We start from the raw sequence: 11,540 nt of genomic DNA, 5'->3' as shown, positions 1-11,540 counted from the left end.
TGCTCCATGTACAGAGATAGGGCTGAGGTGGGCTCTGTGGCCGGGCATGCACTGCTCCATGTACAGAGATAGGGCTGAGGTGGGCTCTGTGGCCGGGCATGCACTGCTCCATGTACAGAGATAGGGCTGAGGTGGACTCTGTGGTCAGGCATGCACTGCTCCATGTACAGAGATGGGGCTGAGGTGGGCTCTGTGGCCGGGCATGCACTGCTCCATGTACAGAGATAGGGCTGAGGTGGGCTCTGTGGCCGGGCATACACTGCTCCATGTACAGAGATAGGGCTGAGGTGGGCTCTGTGGCCGGGCAGGCACTGCTCCATGTACAGAGATAGGGCTGAGGTGGACTCTGTGGCCGGGCATGCACTGCTCCATGTACAGAGATAGGGCTGAGGTGGGCTCTGTGGCCGGGCATGCACTGCTACATGTACAGAGATAGGGCTGAGGTGGGCTCTGTGGCCGGGCATGCACTGCTCCATGTACAGAGATAGGGCTGAGGTGGGCTCTGTGGCCGGGCATACACTGTTCCATGTACAGAGATGGGGCTGAGGTGGGCTCTGTGGCCGGGAATGCACTGCTCCATGTACAGAGATAGGGCTGAGGTGGGCTCTGTGGCCGGGCATGCACTGCTCCATGTACAGAGATAGGGCTGAGGTGGGCTCTGTGGCCGGGCATGCACTGCTCCATGTACAGGGATAGGGCTGAGGTGGGCTCTGTGGCCGGGCAGGCACTGCTCCATGTACAGAGATAGGGCTGAGGTGGGCTCTGTGGCCGGGCATGCACTGCTCCATGTACAGAGATAGGGCTGAGGTGGGCTCTGTGGCCGGGCATGCACTGCTCCATGTACAGAGATAGGGCTGAGGTGGGCTCTGTGGCCGGGCATGCACTGCTCCATGTACAGAGATAGGGGCTGAGGTGGGCTCTGTGGCCGGGCATACACTGCTCCATGTACAGAGATAGGGCTGAGGTGGACTCTGTGGCCGGGCATGCACTGCTCCATGTACAGAGATAGGGCTGAGGTGGACTCTGTGGCCGGGCATGCACTGCTCCATGTACAGAGATAGGGCTGAGGTGGGCTCTGTGGCCGGGCATGCACTGCTCCATGTACAGAGATAGGGGCTGAGGTGGACTCTGTGGCCGGGCAGGCACTGCTCCATGTACAGAGATAGGGCTGAGGTGGACTCTGTGGCCGGGCATGCACTGCTCCATGTACAGAGATAGGGCTGAGGTGGGCTCTGTGGCCGGGCATGCACTGCTCCATGTACAGGGATAGGGCTGAGGTGTGCTCTGTGGCCGGGCATGCACTGCTCCATGTACAGAGATAGGGCTGAGGTGGGCTCTGTGGCCGGCCATGCACTGCTCCATGTACAGAGATAGGGCTGAGGTGGACTCTGTGGCCGGGCATGCACTGCTCCATGTACAGAGATAGGGCTGAGGTGGGCTCTGTGGCCGGGCATGCACTGCTCCATGTACAGGGATAGGGCTGAGGTGGGCTCTGTGGCCGGGCATGCACTGCTCCATGTACAGAGATAGGGCTGAGGTGGGCTCTGTGGCCGGGCATGCACTGCTCCATGTACAGGGATAGGGCTGAGGTGGGCTCTGTGGCCGGGCATGCACTGCTCCATGTACAGAGATAGGGCTGAGGTGGACTCTGTGGCCGGCCATGCACTGCTCCATGTACAGGGATAGGGCTGAGGTGGGCTCTGTGGCCGGGCATACACTGCTCCATGTACAGAGATAGGGCTGAGGTGGGCTCTGTGGCCGGGCATGCACTGCTCCATGTACAGAGATAGGGGCTGAGGTGGACTCTGTGGCCGGGCATGCACTGCTCCATGTACAGAGATAGGGGCTGAGGTGGACTCTGTGGCCGGGCATGCACTGCTCCATGTACAGAGATAGGGCTGAGGTGGACTCTGTGGCCGGGCATGCACTGCTCCATGTACAGGGATAGGGCTGAGGTGGGCTCTGTGGCTGGGCATGCACTGCTCCATGTACAGAGATAGGGCTGAGGTGGGCTCTGTGGCCGGGCATACACTGCTCCATGTACAGAGATAGGGGCTGAGGTGGGCTCTGTGGCCGGGCATGCACTGCTCCATGTACAGAGATAGGGCTGAGGTGGACTCTGTGGCCGGGCATGCACTGCTCCATGTACAGAGATAGGGCTGAGGTGGGCTCTGTGGCGGGGCACGCACTGCTCCATGTACAGAGATAGGGCTGAGGTGGACTCTGTGGCCGGGCATGCACTGCTCCATGTACAGAGATAGGGCTGAGGTGGGCTCTGTGGCCGGGCATGCACTGCTCCATGTACAGAGATAAGGCTGAGGTGGACTCTGTGGCCGGGCATGCACTGCTCCATGTACAGAGATAGGGCTGAGGTGGGCTCTGTGGCCGGGCATGCACTGCTCCATGTACAGAGATAGGGCTGAGGTGGACTCTGTGGCCGGGTAGGCAATGCTCCATGTACAGAGATAGGGCTGAGGTGGACTCTGTGGCCGGGCATGCACTGCTCCATGTACAGAGATGGGGCTGAGGTGGGCTCTATGGTCGGGCATGCACTGCTCCATGTACAGAGATAGGGCTGAGGTGGGCTCTGTGGCCGGGCATGCACTGCTCCATGTACAGAGATGGGGCTGAGGTGGGCTCTGTGGCCGGGCATGCACTGCTCCATGTACAGAGATAGGGCTGAGGTGGGCTCTGTGGCCGGGCATGCACTGCTCCATGTACAGAGATAGGGCTGAGGTGGGCTCTGTGGCCGGGCATACACTGCTCCATGTACAGAGATAGGGCTGAGGTGGGCTCTGTGGCCGGGCATACACTGCTCCATGTACAGAGATAGGGCTGAGGTGGGCTCTGTGGCCGGGCATGCACTGCTCCATGTACAGAGATAGGGCTGAGGTGGGCTCTGTGGTCGGCCATGCACTGCTCCATGTACAGAGATAGGGCTGAGGTGGACTCTGTGGTCAGGCATGCACTGCTCCATGTACAGAGATGGGGCTGAGGTGGGCTCTGTGGCCGGCCATGCACTGCTCCATGTACAGAGATAGGGCTGAGGTGGACTCTGTGGTCAGGCATGCACTGCTCCATGTACAGAGATGGGGCTGAGGTGGACTCTGTGGCCGGGCAGGCACTGCTCCATGTACAGAGATAGGGCTGAGGTGGGCTCTGTGGCCGGGCATGCACTGCTCCATGTACAGAGATAGGGCTGAGGTGGGCTCTGTGGCCGGGCATGCACTGCTCCATGTACAGAGATAGGGCTGAGGTGGGCTCTGTGGCCGGGCATGCACTGCTCCATGTACAGAGATAGGGCTGAGGTGGGCTCTGTGGCCGGGCATACACTGCTCCATGTACAGAGATAGGGCTGAGGTGGGCTCTGTGGCCGGGCATACACTGCTCCATGTACAGAGATAGGGCTGAGGTGGGCTCTGTGGCCGGGCATGCACTGCTCCATGTACAGAGATAGGGCTGAGGTGGGCTCTGTGGTCGGCCATGCACTGCTCCATGTACAGAGATAGGGCTGAGGTGGGCTCTGTGGCCGGGCATGCACTGCTCCATGTACAGAGATAGGGCTGAGGTGGGCTCTGTGGCCGGGCAGGCACTGCTCCATGTACAGAGATAGGGCTGAGGTGGACTCTGTGGTCGGGCATACACTGCTCCATGTACAGAGATAGGGCTGAGGTGGGCTCTGTGGCCGGGCATACACTGCTCCATGTACAGAGATAGGGCTGAGGTGGGCTCTGTGGCCGGGCATGCACTGCTCCATGTACAGAGATAGGGCTGAGGTGGGCTCTGTGGCCGGGCACGCACTGCTCCATGTACAGAGATAGGGCTGAGGTGGGCTCTGTGGCCGGGCATGCACTGCTCCATGTACAGAGATAGGGCTGAGGTGGGCTCTGTGGCCGGGCATACACTGCTCCATGTACAGAGATAGGGCTGAGGTGGGCTCTATGGCCGGGCATACACTGCTCCATGTACAGAGATAGGGCTGAGGTGGGCTCTGTGGCCGGGCATGCACTGCTCCATGTACAGAGATAGGGCTGAGGTGGGCTCTGTGGTCGGCCATGCACTGCTCCATGTACAGAGATAGGGCTGAGGTGGGCTCTGTGGCCGGGCATACACTGCTCCATGTACAGAGATAGGGCTGAGGTGGGCTCTGTGGCCGGGCATACACTGCTCCATGTACAGAGATAGGGGCTGAGGTGGGCTCTGTGGTCGGCCATGCACTGCTCCATGTACAGAGATAGGGCTGAGGTGGGCTCTGTGGCCGGGCATACACTGCTCCATGTACAGAGATAGGGCTGAGGTGGGCTCTGTGGCCGGGCAGGCACTGCTCCATGTACAGAGATAGGGCTGAGGTGGGCTCTGTGGTCGGCCATGCACTGCTCCATGTACAGAGATGGGGCTGAGGTGGGCTCTGTGGCCGGGCATACACTGCTCCATGTACAGAGATAGGGCTGAGGTGGGCTCTGTGGCCGGGCAGGCACTGCTCCATGTACAGAGATAGGGCTGAGGTGTGCTCTGTGGCCGGGCATGCACTGCTCCATGTACAGAGATAGGGCTGAGGTGGGCTCTGTGGCCGGCCATGCACTGCTCCATGTACAGAGATAGGGCTGAGGTGGACTCTGTGGCCGGGCATGCACTGCTCCATGTACAGAGATAGGGCTGAGGTGGGCTCTGTGGCCGGGTAGGCACTGCTCCATGTACAGAGATAGGGCTGAGGTGGGCTCAGTGGCCGGGCAGGCACTGCTCCATGTACAGAGATAGGGCTGAGGTGGGCTCTGTGGCCGGGCATGCACTGCTCCATGTACAGAGATAGGGCTGAGGTGGGCTCTGTGGCCGGGCATGCACTGCTCCATGTACAGAGATAGGGCTGAGGTGGACTCTGTGGTCAGGCATGCACTGCTCCATGTACAGAGATGGGGCTGAGGTGGGCTCTGTGGCCGGGCATGCACTGCTCCATGTACAGAGATAGGGCTGAGGTGGACTCTGTGGCCGGGCATGCACTGCTCCATGTACAGAGATAGGGCTGAGGTGGGCTCTGTGGCCGGGCATGCACTGCTACATGTACAGAGATAGGGCTGAGGTGGGCTCTGTGGCCGGGCATGCACTGCTCCATGTACAGAGATAGGGCTGAGGTGGGCTCTGTGGCCGGGCATACACTGTTCCATGTACAGAGATGGGGCTGAGGTGGGCTCTGTGGCCGGGAATGCACTGCTCCATGTACAGAGATAGGGCTGAGGTGGGCTCTGTGGCCGGGCATGCACTGCTCCATGTACAGAGATAGGGCTGAGGTGGGCTCTGTGGCCGGGCATGCACTGCTCCATGTACAGGGATAGGGCTGAGGTGGGCTCTGTGGCCGGGCAGGCACTGCTCCATGTACAGAGATAGGGCTGAGGTGGGCTCTGTGGCCGGGCATGCACTGCTCCATGTACAGAGATAGGGCTGAGGTGGGCTCTGTGGCCGGGCATGCACTGCTCCATGTACAGAGATAGGGCTGAGGTGGGCTCTATGGCCGGGCATGCACTGCTCCATGTACAGAGATAGGGGCTGAGGTGGGCTCTGTGGCCGGGCATACACTGCTCCATGTACAGAGATAGGGCTGAGGTGGACTCTGTGGCCGGGCATGCACTGCTCCATGTACAGAGATAGGGCTGAGGTGGACTCTGTGGCCGGGCATGCACTGCTCCATGTACAGAGATAGGGCTGAGGTGGGCTCTGTGGCCGGGCATGCACTGCTCCATGTACAGAGATAGGGGCTGAGGTGGACTCTGTGGCCGGGCAGGCACTGCTCCATGTACAGAGATAGGGCTGAGGTGGACTCTGTGGCCGGGCATGCACTGCTCCATGTACAGAGATAGGGCTGAGGTGGGCTCTGTGGCCGGGCATGCACTGCTCCATGTACAGAGATAGGGCTGAGGTGGACTCTGTGGCCGGGCATGCACTGCTCCATGTACAGAGATAGGGCTGAGGTGGGCTCTGTGGCCGGGCATGCACTGCTCCATGTACAGGGATAGGGCTGAGGTGTGCTCTGTGGCCGGGCATGCACTGCTCCATGTACAGAGATAGGGCTGAGGTGGGCTCTGTGGCCGGCCATGCACTGCTCCATGTACAGAGATAGGGCTGAGGTGGACTCTGTGGCCGGGCATGCACTGCTCCATGTACAGAGATAGGGCTGAGGTGGGCTCTGTGGCCGGGCATGCACTGCTCCATGTACAGGGATAGGGCTGAGGTGGGCTCTGTGGCCGGGCATGCACTGCTCCATGTACAGAGATAGGGCTGAGGTGGGCTCTGTGGCCGGGCATGCACTGCTCCATGTACAGGGATAGGGCTGAGGTGGGCTCTGTGGCCGGGCATGCACTGCTCCATGTACAGAGATAGGGCTGAGGTGGACTCTGTGGCCGGCCATGCACTGCTCCATGTACAGGGATAGGGCTGAGGTGGGCTCTGTGGCCGGGCATACACTGCTCCATGTACAGAGATAGGGCTGAGGTGGGCTCTGTGGCCGGGCATGCACTGCTCCATGTACAGAGATAGGGGCTGAGGTGGACTCTGTGGCCGGGCATGCACTGCTCCATGTACAGAGATAGGGGCTGAGGTGGACTCTGTGGCCGGCCATGCACTGCTCCATGTACAGAGATAGGGCTGAGGTGGACTCTGTGGCCGGGCATGCACTGCTCCATGTACAGGGATAGGGCTGAGGTGGGCTCTGTGGCTGGGCATGCACTGCTCCATGTACAGAGATAGGGCTGAGGTGGGCTCTGTGGCCGGGCATACACTGCTCCATGTACAGAGATAGGGGCTGAGGTGGGCTCTGTGGCCGGGCATGCACTGCTCCATGTACAGAGATAGGGCTGAGGTGGACTCTGTGGCCGGGCATGCACTGCTCCATGTACAGAGATAGGGCTGAGGTGGGCTCTGTGGCGGGGCACGCACTGCTCCATGTACAGAGATAGGGCTGAGGTGGACTCTGTGGCCGGGCATGCACTGCTCCATGTACAGAGATAGGGCTGAGGTGGGCTCTGTGGCCGGGCATGCACTGCTCCATGTACAGAGAAAGGGCTGAGGTGGACTCTGTGGCCGGGCATGCACTGCTCCATGTACAGAGATAGGGCTGAGGTGGGCTCTGTGGCCGGGCATGCACTGCTCCATGTACAGAGATAGGGCTGAGGTGGACTCTGTGGCCGGGTAGGCAATGCTCCATGTACAGAGATAGGGCTGAGGTGGACTCTGTGGCCGGCCATGCACTGCTCCATGTACAGGGATAGGGCTGAGGTGGGCTCTGTGGCCGGGCATACACTGCTCCATGTACAGAGATAGGGCTGAGGTGGGCTCTGTGGCCGGGCATACACTGCTCCATGTACAGAGATAGGGGCTGAGGTGGACTCTGTGGCCGGGCATGCACTGCTCCATGTACAGAGATAGGGGCTGAGGTGGACTCTGTGGCCGGCCATGCACTGCTCCATGTACAGAGATAGGGCTGAGGTGGACTCTGTGGCCGGGCATGCACTGCTCCATGTACAGGGATAGGGCTGAGGTGGGCTCTGTGGCTGGGCATGCACTGCTCCATGTACAGAGATAGGGCTGAGGTGGGCTCTGTGGCCGGGCATACACTGCTCCATGTACAGAGATAGGGCTGAGGTGGACTCTGTGGCCGGGCATGCACTGCTCCATGTACAGAGATAGGGCTGAGGTGGGCTCTGTGGCGGGGCACGCACTGCTCCATGTACAGAGATAGGGCTGAGGTGGACTCTGTGGCCGGGCATGCACTGCTCCATGTACAGAGATAGGGCTGAGGTGGGCTCTGTGGCCGGGCATGCACTGCTCCATGTACAGAGATAGGGCTGAGGTGGACTCTGTGGCCGGGCATGCACTGCTCCATGTACAGAGATAGGGCTGAGGTGGGCTCTGTGGCCGGGCATGCACTGCTCCATGTACAGAGATAGGGCTGAGGTGGGCTCTGTGGCCGGGCATACACTGCTCCATGTACAGAGATAGGGCTGAGGTGGGCTCTGTGGCCGGGCATACACTGCTCCATGTACAGAGATAGGGCTGAGGTGGGCTCTGTGGCCGGGCATGCACTGCTCCATGTACAGAGATAGGGCTGAGGTGGGCTCTGTGGTCGGCCATGCACTGCTCCATGTACAGAGATAGGGCTGAGGTGGACTCTGTGGTCAGGCATGCACTGCTCCATGTACAGAGATGGGGCTGAGGTGGGCTCTGTGGCCGGCCATGCACTGCTCCATGTACAGAGATAGGGCTGAGGTGGACTCTGTGGTCAGGCATGCACTGCTCCATGTACAGAGATGGGGCTGAGGTGGACTCTGTGGCCGGGCAGGCACTGCTCCATGTACAGAGATAGGGCTGAGGTGGGCTCTGTGGCCGGGCATGCACTGCTCCATGTACAGAGATAGGGCTGAGGTGGGCTCTGTGGCCGGGCATGCACTGCTCCATGTACAGAGATAGGGCTGAGGTGGGCTCTGTGGCCGGGCATGCACTGCTCCATGTACAGAGATAGGGCTGAGGTGGGCTCTGTGGCCGGGCATACACTGCTCCATGTACAGAGATAGGGCTGAGGTGGGCTCTGTGGCCGGGCATACACTGCTCCATGTACAGAGATAGGGCTGAGGTGGGCTCTGTGGCCGGGCATGCACTGCTCCATGTACAGAGATAGGGCTGAGGTGGGCTCTGTGGTCGGCCATGCACTGCTCCATGTACAGAGATAGGGCTGAGGTGGGCTCTGTGGCCGGGCATGCACTGCTCCATGTACAGAGATAGGGCTGAGGTGGGCTCTGTGGCCGGGCAGGCACTGCTCCATGTACAGAGATAGGGCTGAGGTGGACTCTGTGGTCGGGCATACACTGCTCCATGTACAGAGATAGGGCTGAGGTGGGCTCTGTGGCCGGGCATACACTGCTCCATGTACAGAGATAGGGCTGAGGTGGGCTCTGTGGCCGGGCATGCACTGCTCCATGTACAGAGATAGGGCTGAGGTGGGCTCTGTGGCCGGGCACGCACTGCTCCATGTACAGAGATAGGGCTGAGGTGGGCTCTGTGGCCGGGCATGCACTGCTCCATGTACAGAGATAGGGCTGAGGTGGGCTCTGTGGCCGGGCATACACTGCTCCATGTACAGAGATAGGGCTGAGGTGGGCTCTGTGGCCGGGCATACACTGCTCCATGTACAGAGATAGGGCTGAGGTGGGCTCTGTGGCCGGGCATGCACTGCTCCATGTACAGAGATAGGGCTGAGGTGGGCTCTGTGGTCGGCCATGCACTGCTCCATGTACAGAGATAGGGCTGAGGTGGGCTCTGTGGCCGGGCATACACTGCTCCATGTACAGAGATAGGGCTGAGGTGGGCTCTGTGGCCGGGCATACACTGCTCCATGTACAGAGATAGGGGCTGAGGTGGGCTCTGTGGTCGGCCATGCACTGCTCCATGTACAGAGATAGGGCTGAGGTGGGCTCTGTGGCCGGGCATACACTGCTCCATGTACAGAGATAGGGCTGAGGTGGGCTCTGTGGCCGGGCAGGCACTGCTCCATGTACAGAGATAGGGCTGAGGTGGGCTCTGTGGTCGGCCATGCACTGCTCCATGTACAGAGATGGGGCTGAGGTGGGCTCTGTGGCCGGGCATGCACTGCTCCATGTACAGAGATAGGGCTGAGGTGTGCTCTGTGGTCGGGCATGCACTGCTCCATGTACAGAGATAGGGCTGAGGTGGGCTCTGTGGCCGGCCATGCACTGCTCCATGTACAGAGATAGGGCTGAGGTGGACTCTGTGGCCGGGCATGCACTGCTCCATGTACAGAGATAGGGCTGAGGTGGGCTCTGTGGCCGGGTAGGCACTGCTCCATGTACAGAGATAGGGCTGAGGTGGGCTCTGTGGCCGGGCATGCACTGCTCCATGTACAGAGATAGGGCTGAGGTGGGCTCTGTGGCCGGGCATGCACTGCTCCATGTACAGAGATAGGGCTGAGGTGGACTCTGTGGTCAGGCATGCACTGCTCCATGTACAGAGATGGGGCTGAGGTGGGCTCTGTGGCCGGGCATGCACTGCTCCATGTACAGAGATAGGGCTGAGGTGGGCTCTGTGGCCGGGCATACACTGCTCCATGTACAGAGATAGGGCTGAGGTGGGCTCTGTGGCCGGGCAGGCACTGCTCCATGTACAGAGATAGGGCTGAGGTGGACTCTGTGGCCGGGCATGCACTGCTCCATGTACAGAGATAGGGCTGAGGTGGGCTCTGTGGCCGGGCATGCACTGCTCCATGTACAGAGATAGGGCTGAGGTGGGCTCTGTGGCCGGGCATGCACTGCTCCATGTACAGAGATAGGGCTGAGGTGGGCTCTGTGGCCGGGCATACACTGTTCCATGTACAGAGATGGGGCTGAGGTGGGCTCTGTGGCCGGGAATGCACTGCTCCATGTACAGAGATAGGGCTGAGGTGGGCTCTGTGGCCGGGCATGCACTGCTCCATGTACAGAGATAGGGCTGAGGTGGGCTCTGTGGCCGGGCATGCACTGCTCCATGTACAGGGATAGGGCTGAGGTGGGCTCTGTGGCCGGGCAGGCACTGCTCCATGTACAGAGATAGGGCTGAGGTGGGCTCTGTGGCCGGGCATGCACTGCTCCATGTACAGAGATAGGGCTGAGGTGGGCTCTGTGGCCGGGCATGCACTGCTCCATGTACAGAGATAGGGCTGAGGTGGGCTCTATGGCCGGGCATGCACTGCTCCATGTACAGAGATAGGGGCTGAGGTGGGCTCTGTGGCCGGGCATACACTGCTCCATGTACAGAGATAGGGCTGAGGTGGACTCTGTGGCCGGGCATGCACTGCTCCATGTACAGAGATAGGGCTGAGGTGGACTCTGTGGCCGGGCATGCACTGCTCCATGTACAGAGATAGGGCTGAGGTGGGCTCTGTGGCCGGGCATGCACTGCTCCATGTACAGAGATAGGGGCTGAGGTGGACTCTGTGGCCGGGCAGGCACTGCTCCATGTACAGAGATAGGGCTGAGGTGGACTCTGTGGCCGGGCATACACTGCTCCATGTACAGAGATAGGGCTGAGGTGGGCTCTGTGGCCGGGCAGGCACTGCTCCATGTACAGAGATAGGGCTGAGGTGGACTCTGTGGCCGGGCATGCACTGCTCCATGTACAGAGATAGGGCTGAGGTGGGCTCTGTGGCCGGGCATGCACTGCTCCATGTACAGAGATAGGGCTGAGGTGGGCTCTGTGGCCGGGCATACACTGCTCCATGTACAGAGATAGGGCTGAGGTGGGCTCTGTGGCCGGGCAGGCACTGCTCCATGTACAGAGATAGGGCTGAGGTGGACTCTGTGGCCGGGCATGCACTGCTCCATGTACAGAGATAGGGCTGAGGTGGGCTCTGTGGCCGGGCATGCACTGCTACATGTACAGAGATAGGGCTGAGGTGGGCTCTGTGGCCGGGCATGCACTGCTCCATGTACAGAGATAGGGCTGAGGTGGGCTCTGTGGCCGGGCATACACTGTTCCATGTACAGAGATGGGGCTGAGGTGGG

Source organism: Ranitomeya imitator, chromosome 8 (genome assembly GCF_032444005.1).
Source record: "Ranitomeya imitator isolate aRanImi1 chromosome 8, aRanImi1.pri, whole genome shotgun sequence".
Lineage (NCBI taxonomy): Eukaryota > Metazoa > Chordata > Amphibia > Anura > Dendrobatidae > Ranitomeya > Ranitomeya imitator.
Note: the sequence above shows the minus strand (reverse complement) of the source record.